Below are 13136 nucleotides of genomic sequence, written 5' to 3'. Positions count from 1 at the left end.
GTCCTATTAAGTGCTTTCTTGTCACGCACATTGCCACTCACACACAATGGAGGTGTGGCGATGGAACACAAATGTGTGTGAGAAATGAGGGAGAATCAATGGGTGTCAAATACAGTAAATAGGAATACCGGACACTCCTGTCGTTTAACATGGGAAAGCCTGGCAACCACCGACACTAGCGCTTTCTTGCGTGAGGTGTTGTATGCTAGTGGCGGGAATTCAAAAATGAATGTATTTCTAATGACATACACGAGTTTGTTACAAACATTACAGTCATTTTTTCAGTGGTTTGGTTAAAATAACTGTCAGATTGAAATGTGTAATATTGGTTGTGCATAATAAACAAATTTGACGCGATGACATTGTGGCAAATATTGAACATACTGTCCTAAATGTTTGTTGTCATTGGAAAAGCAGAAATAATCTTTGTTGTGACATGATCTGAACAGGCGAAAATATTGGAAATTATTATGTACTCTCTTGCTAGTGCTGGAGGACAGAAATGGAAACGAACATGACCTCGGAACGAATTAAAAGAGAACCAAGTGATGAAGACATATTTGTGTACCAATTAGGTTAGGGTGAACATGATGTTATAAAAACAGACTAAACATGCATTAAAATATTTTTTTATACATTTTCGTAAAGGTATTTTGTAAGCTACTTAACATTAAATATGCTTGCAGTAAGTTTATTCTGTTTCCAAATTTTTGTTTACTTATGTGTATGTAGGCCTATATAGACTGTTCTTTGGCCTGGCCGTGTCGCAGCTTTCAAGAGTGTGTAAACTCTCGTTAAAAACCAGGATTGCACTCTCTCTTAGTTGGGACTGGAGAAAGGACTTTCTGCGACATCAAGAGTGGGCAAGAGAGTGCTTTATGAGCGAGTAGAAACACAGTGTTTGTCTCAAACAGTATTGTAATTATGCACTCCAAGAGCAGAACTCGTCATAGTGGGGAGGGCTGATGAGATCATTAAAATTTTGGGGTAAAAACAGTTAAATCAGTAGTATAAAAGTGTAAAAATACTTTACTGAAGGTGATTCAACCTACCTTAACCTAACTATAATTTTTAGCTCAAAGAATGCTGTAATAACAGCTGGTAGTAAAGGTCATGTGTCAACAAAGAAGTAGAAGCAACAAAAAGTAAAATAAGCATGCTCTGTAAAAAATTACTATAATGTCACTGTTGTTGACACTAGTAAATTTGGTAAGGAGCTTTACAGTGCTCATGGGCATCATCTGAATAAGTCAGGAAAAATCTTTATGTTTATATTTATGTTTATATTTTCAAATCCTTCATCAAGTTTACCAATAGTACTATTTACAACATTCCATATACCTTTACTTTTATTTTAAGCATTACTAATAATTTTGTTATTCCTCAGTAATTTGGCTTTGTTGATGATCTTTAAATAAACCAGCTTATAATTTTTATAATAATTTTTTTACTTAGCCTAACTGATGTGTCTCTTTTGCTTTAAAGATATTTTAAATGCAGTGCAGGATAGAGGAGAAGACTGGAATAAATTGAAGGATGAGGAATTGTGGAAAGACAGAGGATGATGGAGGCATTGTACTTAGCTGACCCGTAGACAGGCTGGAAACAGTATAGGATGACTGATGATGATTTTAGTTTAAAATGGCCTATTTCCTATGTTACAGAGACCTAACATAACACAATAAAACATAACTAATATACTGTGGTATTCCTTACAGGAAAGTGTGTGACCTGAATATTACTTGTGCATTATTTTCTTGGCTTTCATGTTTTGCTTCTTCTTTGCTTTAATTATGTGACTTTCATTTACTACTTTAACAAAACACTTAATACTAGCATTAAGAAGTTTTGATACAAACATGGTTTTACACACTGAACACACTGACAAAGATGGCAACCTACACATGATTTCTTTCATTAGAGAAGATCTTACACCAACATTACTTTGCAAAATAATTTTCTTCAACATACTTTTAACACACCCATGTACAATTCTTGTCACTTGCTTTGCTTCATCACTGGGGTATAACAATGAACAACCTTTGCCGTCGTCCGGGGTCTCGGGCTCGAGTCCCGGTGTGGCTCCTAGTGGGAAAAGGCGGTTCTTGATCTGTGTTGTCCGGGTGGGCGCCAGACTAGCTCGTTTCTAGTCGTGAATTTGGGGTCGTGGATGTATGTGCCCCTGCGTGGCCCACTAGGGCCGGCATCGGTGTTGCGTGAGATGATTTTAAATAAGAGACGTGGAGTTGAGGTGGTGGTGTCGTACCTTTTATTCAGAGGAGCGAGTCGTACACAATACAACACTCTACAGAGGTCCCCGGGGGGTTGTTACTTGTTATTCCGTGGCGCCGTATTGTTTGTGTTCCGCGTTACGTGGCCTCGGATGCTGTTATGTCTCAGACGTCTCACTGGGTACGCAGGTAACGTAATTTCGTAACACAAAGGCGGGACACAAAATACGCTGAATTAAGGGGGCGCGTACAGGTTACATGGCACTCGTTACTCGGGTAACGTAAGTTAGCAATACAAAATACGGGATACAAAAATACACTGAATTAAGGGGGTGCGCACAAGTTACGTGGCACTCGTTACTCGGGTAACGTAAGTTAGCAATACAAAATACGGGATACAAAAATACACTGAATTAAGGGGGTGCGCACAAGTTACGTGGCACTCGTTACTCGGGTAACGTAAGTTAGCAATACAAAACACGGGATACAAAATTACACTGGATTAAGGGGGCGCGCACAAGTTACGTGGCACTCGTTACTCGGGTAACGTAAGTTAGCAGTACAAAATACGGGATACACAAATACACTGAATTAAGGGGGCGGGCGATTGGAGACGGCCAATCCCGTATGCAAATGTCTCGGCGCGGGTGTTGTGCCCACTGTGGTGAAACACGCACCGCAATTAAGTTTGTCCAAGTTCCCTTGCGGGTTTGTGGTCAGCGCCGTGCGCGTGACCTTAAATAAAGTTCTGTACGTTGCGGGAGACGGCCCGTGCCGTATGCTGAAGAGCAGCCCCGTTGACCAAGTGTGGTGCGGGGTGTCCTTAAGTTGATGCGGCCGGATTAGGTCCTGGACCGAAAAAAGGGACCGGGTACTCACGGAGAGGTTAAGTAATAAAGGGGGTTTTGTTAATTAGTGACTATATTTACCGGACGTTACTTTCAATGTAGACAAAGGATGTTGCCTCTCCGTGGGACGTAGGTCCGCCCCGGTCCATGAGCTGCGCTGAACTGCCGAACTGGCATGGCGTCCGAGGGAGGCTCGGCCTCTCTCGCGCCAGGCGTGACCTCATTACGCTAGACTCCAAACGGGTGTGTCTGGAAGAGATTTTATTGTCGCTAAAATCCTAATTTAATGTTTCAGGAGGAATGGGTATGGTTCTTCTCTTGTCTACTCAGGTTTCCGCGGTTTTGCCTTTAATTGCTGTTCGGCTCGCCTGACTCGGGTGGGCCATGGCCAGGGGTGTGTTCCGTTAGCGGGAGCGTATACTGGCGGGTGCAGGTCGGGCTCTGGGGTGGTCGTCGGCCAGACGACGTCACCTTGATACTCTTTCATGCTGATGTGAATTTCATCTATTTCCATAGACCAGTTCTCTTTGGTAAATTTTCTTTTGCAGTCTTCATGTTGAAGCTGACTACATGCCCAGCCAGCAAGGTATGTAACTATTAGAGTTAACACAGTAATATGCGCTCACTTCTGTTACTATATACATGGTTTTATTGGATTGACTTCACAGTCTACATTTTAAACAAAGTGTATCAGCAGCCTACACAACAACAACAACGGAAGTCGTTAAAAAAAAACAATGCTGCCAACATTAACACATAACATCCTCTTCCACTAACAGAATAATACCAAAACCAGAATCACTTATATTACGTACCTATACTAGGACGATACATATAAAGATCTAAATCGGAATTGTCATCAACACTCCCTCCCAATTCCACATTACATTCTAACAAGATTTAACTTCTCAACAAAATATTCAAATTTACAAGCAGGCAGTCCCTTGGTCATGATATCTGCTATCTGTTCAGCAGACTCTACATAGATTAATTTCACCTTTCCTTTCCCTACCAGATCTTTGGTAAAATGATACTGTACATCAAAGTGCTTAGACCTTTTGGTCTCTAATGACTTAGCAATCTTAATGGTTGATTGATTATCCTCATGAACATTAATTACATCAGCCACATCTACTACTTCTTTCAGCAAATTGTGTACGAAAATGTCTTCTGTTAAACATCTACCTATAGCATAGTACTCTGACTCACTGCTACTAAGTGCTACCACACCTTGTTTTTTTGAACCCTAGCAGATAACATTGTTATTCAGTTTTGTTACAAAACCTGAAATACTTTTCCTATCATTTGTGTCAGAAGCATAGTCAGCATCAACATATGAGGATATAGTTAATGTGTTACAATATGACTTTGCTAACTTCAAACCTATGTTAACTGTATATTTAAGATACTTCAAAACATGTTTCAGATGTCTCCAATGGTTGTAAGAGTAACATTTTTGGAATCTACCAAAGTATGATACACTGAAACATAAATCAGGCCTTGTGCAGACTGTAAGATACATTAGGCTGCCTAACAGCTCTTTATAAGGCACCTTAATCTTACACTCTCCATCACATGACAAGTTAAGTTTGGGCTGAATTGGAACTTTACTAGGTTTACATTCTATCATGTTAAATTTTTCAAGAACTCTCCTAATCAAATCACTTTGACTGAGAATTAAGCTTCCATCCTCACCTTTGAGGATGTCCATGCCCAAAAAATGCAACTTTTCATTCGAACTCAAATCTCTCATGCCCATCTTAGACTTAAGAGCAGACTTAGTGTCTTCGAGATCTGCACCAGAATTTGATACTAACAGAAAATCATCAACCCACACTAAGATATAAAAAGTACCCCTATGGTACAAACAAGGATCAATTTTTGATCGCATAAAACCCAGGTTGATCAATTCACTATTTACATAGTCATTCCATGCTTTAGGACTTTGCCTAAGCCCATATAAGGCTTTGTTCAACTTAAGAACTTTATCGTCACTGCACTGTACACCATCCGGTGGTTTCATATACACAGGCACTGGTAATTTGCTCTTCAAAAATGCTGATTGTACATCGAGCTGGTGTAGCTGAAGACCTCGCTCAACTGCAACTGAAAGCAGAACTCGTAGCGTTGTCATCCGGGCAACTGGAGAAAATATATCTTCATTTTCCAATGTTGGCTGTTGATACCCACGAGCAACAAGTCTGGCTTTCTTCTTCGTAGTTCCATCCACACTTTTAGAAGAGAAGATCCATCTACTGTCAATAACAGATGCATCCATGGGTGCTTCAACCACTTCCCAAGTTTCATTACTTTCTAAAGATGACAGCTCCTCATTTAGTGCTTGCCTCCAACCAGCATCTTTAACTGCATCTTTGAAACTGTTAGGCACATCTGAAGATACTGATAATGCCAGAACATCGACAGCAAAGTTGAGCTCAAAATCTTCCAAGTACTTTGGTAGTTTTTTGTGCCTAGAAGATCTGATTCCAGTTGATTCATCATACACACCCTCAGGATGAAAACCAATGAAGTCACCATCACCATCATCATCAGACTGATTGTTTTCATACATTTGTGTGTCATCTCGTGCAAACTGAGGACATACATCCTGTGTTTCATTTGGAATGTTTGAAGTAACACCTTCTGATGTTGCAGTATGTGTAATACTACCTGAGGATGGGCTTTCAGTATACCCAAGCTCATCAAAGATCACATTTCTTGCAAATTCAACATTTTTCTTTTCAGGATTCCACAGTCTGTAACCATTGTCACAATACCCGGTAAGAAATAACCTTTTAGATCTGTCACTGAGTTTTCCTCCATCTCTATCTTCTTTATGAATGAATGAATATGCAGGACATCCAAAAACTTTTATCTTTGACAGATCAGGCTTATGGTTATACCATCTTTCAGCTGGGCCCATAACCTATTAGAGTTAACACAGTAATATGCGCTCACTTCTGTTACTATATACATGGTTTTATTGGATTGACTTCACAGTCTACATTTTAAACAAAGTGTATCAGCAGCCTACACAACAACAACAACGGAAGTCGTTAAAAAAAAACAATGCTGCCAACATTAACACATAACATCCTCTTCCACTAACAGAATAATACCAAAACCAGAATCACTTATATTACGTACCTATACTAGGACGATACATATAAAGAACTAAATCGGAATTGTCATCAACAGTAACTGCATTCATTTCGATTTCATCACAGAATGGTATATGATCCGGGCAATCCTTCAGTGTTACCTGTGGCTCAATATATAATTTAAAACTAGCATCATTTATTTCTTTCCGCTGCAACAAAAATGTTTCCATATCCATTTCAACATTGCTGTCAGGAGATGATGTAAGAAGCTGCTGAACCATAGCTTCCCTTAGAGTTGCTCGAAATTTACTGGCATCTGGGGTCACATTATTACCCCCTTTCGATCTCATGACAGAAAAAAAACTCTCCAAGCAATCTTGTGTCAACCTTCTCGTCAACAAAAACTTGAAATGAAATTTTGTAGACAGATCATTCCACAACAACTTCAAAGCACAGATGTTTGTCTTCCATCCACGTATACAGCGAATTTTTTCTCTGCTACCACCTGTGAAATGAACGGTTTCTAACAAATGTGATGCCTTCACTAAAAATTCCCAGTGTATTGAATTATCTTGAAGAGGTTTTCGGAAGATGTTATTTGCACTGAGCGATGACGAATTGAAACAATCAAATAAATTGTCCATGTGTTCCAAAAATTCTCCGGTATGGGCAGCTTCGGGAGCCATGCTATTCAGCGCTACATGCGTCAAAATACCCCTACTGACGGAGTGACTTAAGACTTGGGCATTATCTTTAAAAGATTTGTGCAATGGGAGTGCATGACTTGATGTAAGTTTTTGGACATACGCCATTGCTAAGAACTTTTTCTGTTGAAGAAAAACTAATAAATAAAATAAATAAATAAAAATAAAAATAAAAATACTCAAAAAAAGATACAAAAAACACACAAAATTAAGCAAACAATTGCTGTTGTCAACAAGGATATGAACACCACAAAATATTCCGAAACAGGAATATGGTCAGCAAACAAAGAAAAAACAAAGAAAAATGTACTAAGAGAACGAAAAAATCCCCACAAATGATGACAACACAAAAATATTGAAACCCAAAATAATTCAGCACAACAGTTGAAGCGAGACAAAAAAACATGACAAAACAAAAAAAAACAAATACAATAGTTTTACCTAAACAGAAACAAGCGACGTTTCGGGAACTGCTATCTGCTCCCGTCCTCAGGCAGAGACGCACATGGTACGGAAACACAGGTGCGACTGAGAAGGGGCTGCCGCCGTTTCCTCATATGCTCGGCCGGGAGCGTGTGACAGCGATACCGGGAACTATTACGTTCCCATAACTCGCTATGTGGTCGCCAATATAAATAGTGCAACCCCGTCACTTTGATCGAATCATTGGAAACGTCGGCGGGGCGCGATGTGTGTGATTTTAAGATTAAAGGTGGCTCACGGTCCAGAAGAAGTAAAATAGCTGTCGCATGTTGCTTGGCTCTATTATGCCATAATTCACACACTAACCAACCGAGCTGAGATTATTTGTTCTGATGACAAATCTATTGCGGTTGAACACAATCATATAAAAAAAGAACTCATAGCCAATGGTTACCCTGTCAACACCATCAAACAGCATTTGAAATCCAACAAAACACTCAAATCCACAGAAACTGAGAAACCTGCAGGAACCCTAGTTATTCCATATGTTCAAGGGCTTTCAGAAAAAATAAGACGCCTAGGAAATAAATATGGACTTCAAACAGCATTCCGTTCTAAATCTACTATTAAAAGTATTGTTACCAAGGTGAAACCAGCCACAGAAAAATTACAAACTCACAACTGTGTGTATCAAATCCCCTGTGAATGTGGCCACATGTACATAGGTGAAACTGGCAGAGCTCTATCCACCCGAATCAAAGAACACAAAAACAACTGCAAGAAGGGTGAAACCCTAAAATCCAGACTTGCTGAACATACATGGGAAAATAGCCACAAAACTCTCTGGGAAGACTCCACACCACTCATACAGGAATCCGATAAAATAAAAAGGAAAATCAAAGAATCAGCCTTCATTATTAGCAATAAAAATATTTTCAGCCAGCAGAGCATTGAATTAAAAAATATGTGGATCCCTTTGATAAAGAGAGAAACATCCCTGCAGCACAAAACAATAGCCAATACTCAACCCACCATAACCAATCCGCTTTAACTACATGGTGCACAGCCAATGGGGAGACAGCTCGTCTGTCATTGGCTGAGCAAGATGTAGCCCTTTCTCTGATAAATACCCTCATTTTCCAGCCCCTTCTCAGTCGCACCTGTGTTTCCGTACCATGTGCGTCTCTGCCTGAGGACGGGAGCAGATAGCAGTTCCCGAAACGTCGCTTGTTTCTGTTTAGGTAAAACTATTGTATTTGTTTTTTTTTGTTTTGTCATGTTTTTTTGTCTCGCTTCAACTGTTGTGCTGAATTATTTTGGGTTTCAATATTTTTGTGTTGTCATCATTTGTGGGGATTTTTTCGTTCTCTTAGTACATTTTTCTTTGTTTTTTCTTTGTTTGCTGACCATATTCCTGTTTCGGAATATTTTGTGGTGTTCATATCCTTGTTGACAACAGCAATTGTTTGCTTAATTTTGTGTGTTTTTTGTATCTTTTTTTGAGTATTTTTATTTTTATTTTTATTTATTTATTTTATTTATTAGTTTTTCTTCAACAGAAAAAGTTCTTAGCAATGGCGTATGTCCAAAAACTTACATCAAGTCAAGACTTGGGCAGCCAGACACACCCTCATAGAACTGAATGGAGGCAATGTTATATGAATGTTCTTCAATTTTGGGGCTAATCTAGGATACATATCCTTATCTTTGTGATAAAATTCTTCAATGTGTTTCCATTTAAACGTTTTTCCACCAGCAACAATAACATATTTTTTGAAATTGTTTCGAACAGATTTCAGTAGATGGGGAACATCATAGAAAAAAAATACCTTCTCCCCATTTTCTTCTAGAAATGGTTTTTCCTCTGTGATACCTAATAAATTTCTGTATTGGACATTATTACTTCCCTGATCAGTAGTGACTACTTTCGGAATGAAACCAGCACCCTTGACTTTGTTGATCGCGGTCAGAAGGATGTTTTTTAAACTCTGTCCTGGAATAGGCCCATTTGAAAAAAAGTAACCTATTACCTGTTTGAAATTTGTTTTAATACCTCTCATCATGATAACCAACACTTGGTTTGCTAGAGGGATATCCGATTCCACTCCTGTGCCTGTACTGCTTACATCAAACTTCCAAGGTGCTATCCCTTCAATGATGTCACCAGCAGCATGGTATGATACTGCTTCTTTCAACGACATTTCATCCATGACCAACGAGACAACTTTGTCTTCTGTACGCATGTGTCTGCTTTTCATATTCAGCAATTGCAATATATTTTCTGCAAACCCAGGGCACACAGCTATACCTCCCAACCATCGCCGTAATGAGCGAACAGTAGGCAGGCATATAGTTTTCCTCAGAAATCTGTATGCAACAGGCGAACAATAATGAAGAGCTAAAGCAAAACTCTTGTCTGACTCAGTATATCTTCGAGCCTTCAGTTTTTTACATTTCAGTTTTAGCTGGTGGAAAAGGAAGCTATCTTTATCTTTGAAAACACTAGCCCAACAATTCCCATCTTCAATATCAGTACAAGTTCTAGGGAGTTCTTTAGTTTCTTTTAGTTTTTGTATTGTTTTCTTCAATTTCGAAATTCTGCTTCGTGCTAACTTCAACTTCCTTACCTCAGCTTGCATTTGCAAATAAATAGCAGTACTATTTCTTTTTGGTAGCCTCGCATCTGGAAGAGGCCCTGAAAACAAAAGTTAAATTACAATTGCACTGCATCCCACTTCAATCGAAGTTGCATTTGTCACTCTGATAAAAAAAATATAAGTCACCGACTGCTTATTATATTCGCTGCCCAACCAGTTTGTAAATATTGATCGCAGATGTGAGAGATCATTTCAATGCTATGTGATCATGCACCACAAAATAATGTTTTGGTTTAGGCAAAACAGACAAGTATTTCAATGAAAACAAACATAATTCCAACACAAATGATTTGTTAACTGCTGCTGTACAGTACACAACATAAAAACTGACAACTGCAATTAAGTATTTTCTCTGACCTCGAGCACACTTGCTGGACCAGCAAGAGTTACAATTGTATTTGGCATTGAAAAAATTTAAAAATTTTATTTCAGAAGGCCACACCAGAAAGATATGACAAGCACAATTAGTTTTGTGAAGCAATTGGCATACTTAAATTGATTAGAATATGGCCTTGTACATAAGCAACTGAAGAGTTTTATACTTGGTACTGATTATGCTATTTAATAACACACAAATCTGGAATCTTGAAGGAGGAAATATCACAGAATTTTACCTGAATTTTTACAATTTTGTGGCAGTGTATTTGTTCTGTTTGAACATCTAGAGGGGCTTGATGTATCCAACCGAGGCCGTTTCTTTGGACTCCTCCTGGAATCTACCTTCGTGCTTCCATTATAAACATGTAGACTTGGAACAACTCCTTTTTTTAACCTGGAAATGGATTTCAAAATAACATTAACACACTGATATTCTTTAACAAACAATCCATACCAACTATAGCAACCAGCTAAGAACAATAGTACATAACCTGACTTGATAGACACAGGTGGGAGGAGGAAACAATATGAATTATGACAGAAGGTACAATTGTGGACTGAAGTGAAAAAAAGAAAATATGTGTGAGACAAAGACTGTGGGGTTTACAAGCAGAATAGTGAAGTGTATGGGCATACATAAACAGATGGGAGGGGCAGGAGCGAGAGCATTAGAATAAGAGTGAGAGATTTAAGTCAGTGCTTAAAATCCAGGTCTTTAGCACTGGTACAGGGTGACTAATTAACATGGAGTGACAACAGAATGAAAGGGTGGGGGAACTGGGAGATGCCCAAGAAAACCCACCAACCAATGGCATTGTGCAGCATATTCCTACATGGAAAATTCTGGGGCATGGCCCCACTGTGAAATGAACCAGGATCGCACTGGTGGGAGGTAACAGGACTGACTCGGCCACCGTGGCCTTCCTGGCAGTTAGTAGGGAGGTGCAGCAAAATGGTGCCTGTCTGTGAAAATAAAGGCACATGAGATGAAGAATGTGTAAAACATTAAAAAAATGTTAACGTGCTTTTTCATGCGTTACCAATAGATACACAGGACGGATATGATATTACACTAGTAGGTTTGAATATTATGACGTTTAATGAAACATTTCGAATTTATAATGCTTATACGTTGACTACAGAAGTAATGAATTATATTGTGATTTAAAAATAAAATTTGTTCTGCAAATAATTTCCAACACTTCTACAGTATGCAAAAATTTTACATGTAAACCTGTACAGTTTCTGAGTGGGTGTTGTAAATGATTTCGACAATCAGCGCATGTTGTTGCAAATGCAGCCTAAACTCAAAAACTGTAACAGACACTGCACTGCATTACTTTCAAAAAGCTAACACAATTATGGAACAATTAAACTGACTTTAACAAACTTTCTCAAAAACCAAACATTTAAAATATGTACCTGTAAACAAAACACTTACCCTTGGGATTTATTTCTTGGATTTCTAAAGTCATCATCCTTGAAATGTATTTCACACACTTTCAAATATTTGAGACAATCTGGACCTCTAAGTTTGACACTTTCATCAAGGTCAGCTCTCTTTGTTTTGTGCACCCACTCTTTATAGCTGCAAACAAACACAGAAGAATATTTTGTAACTAAAACATTGAGATGTATGCCTTATGTTTCTGCACACTATTGGCACCCTTCAGGGCTCTCCCCACCATACCCAGGCCCCTTCTTCCCTTGAAAACTACTCTTCCACCTTACCCTTCCACCCAAGGTCTTCCTGTAATACAACTCCCAGGTACTTATTACCGTCGCCTCCCCATTCTACTGATCTCCTCATCTGTAAAAGAGCCTGCTCTTTACCCTCTTCTTAGTGAATCTCAATACTTTCGTCTCCTTGACATTATTCTTCATTTTATCATTGCTTGATGCCCAGGAAGCTTGCGATAAAACTTTCTATAATTACAACTCAAAATGTAAAGTTAATACTGTTTCACTACTTATAATTTAAGAAACAGGCTACTGCATATAGTTTGAATTCTTTTCAACCTGAAATCTCTTCAAAATTTTACAGCAAAACGCAAACAACAATGTACTTACATGTCAGACTTCGGGAAAGAAAAAAATGACTTGGCATCCTTCTGAACTCTGTAATTACTGCACCCATACATTGCGCATATACTGCCGCACGTACCATATGTCGGCGGATCCATCTCAATTGCGCGTTATAAATTATTTACCACAAAATAATCACCGTCAAAACACGTAAACAAATGGGCTAACAACGTTACACACAACACTGCCCGATAGGAGCGCTGATCGCAGTTGTTTCCAATATGGCTACCGAGTGTCCGGTATTCCTATTTACTGTATTTGTGGGTGTTCAAAAGTGATATTTTAATATCATCACGAGCCTTTATTGTATCCATAGAATTGAAATCATTAAGTTAATATAATATCATATTGTATAAATATTTATATTTTTGACTTTTTTTTGCAGTTTATAATGAAAGATTGGTTAGCCTAGTGAGCAACAACTAAAATACTCCAAAAATTTTGAAAATGTATGAATCGAGCAAAATCGTTTTTAAGTCCATCTTTGTAGTTTTACATGTGTGCCACAAACTTCGGGTATGTTCGTAACTGATCGGTAACGAGTATTTATGCACCTCTGCATTAGTAATAAAAAAAATTCGTTTGAAACTTTGAAATACTAAACTGTAAACTTTGTCGATGTTGTTTCCAATCTCCACGTATTTTCTCTTGCTCTCTATGAAAGAGAGTGCAGTAAAATTTTGCGCCAATTTCTGTGTTTAAAACTTAA

At 38.5% G+C, this 13136-nt stretch overlaps 1 long non-coding RNA gene across 1 annotated transcript; it reads right to left on the bottom strand.

The window, feature by feature from the left end:
- Positions 1–11781: 11781 nt before the first annotated feature.
- On the bottom strand, positions 11782–12679 carry LOC134541419 (uncharacterized). Its single transcript, XR_010076630.1, has 2 exons — positions 12413–12679; positions 11782–11930 (listed from the first exon to the last, which is right to left on the bottom strand). It is a non-coding gene; the product is annotated as an uncharacterized LOC134541419 (long non-coding RNA).
- Positions 12680–13136: the final 457 nt, after the last annotated feature.

The sequence above is a fragment of the Bacillus rossius genome, chromosome 18, assembly GCF_032445375.1.
Source record: "Bacillus rossius redtenbacheri isolate Brsri chromosome 18, Brsri_v3, whole genome shotgun sequence".
Classification (NCBI taxonomy): Eukaryota; Metazoa; Arthropoda; class Insecta; order Phasmatodea; family Bacillidae; genus Bacillus; species Bacillus rossius.
This window is presented reverse-complemented; position numbering and strand designations above follow the sequence as displayed.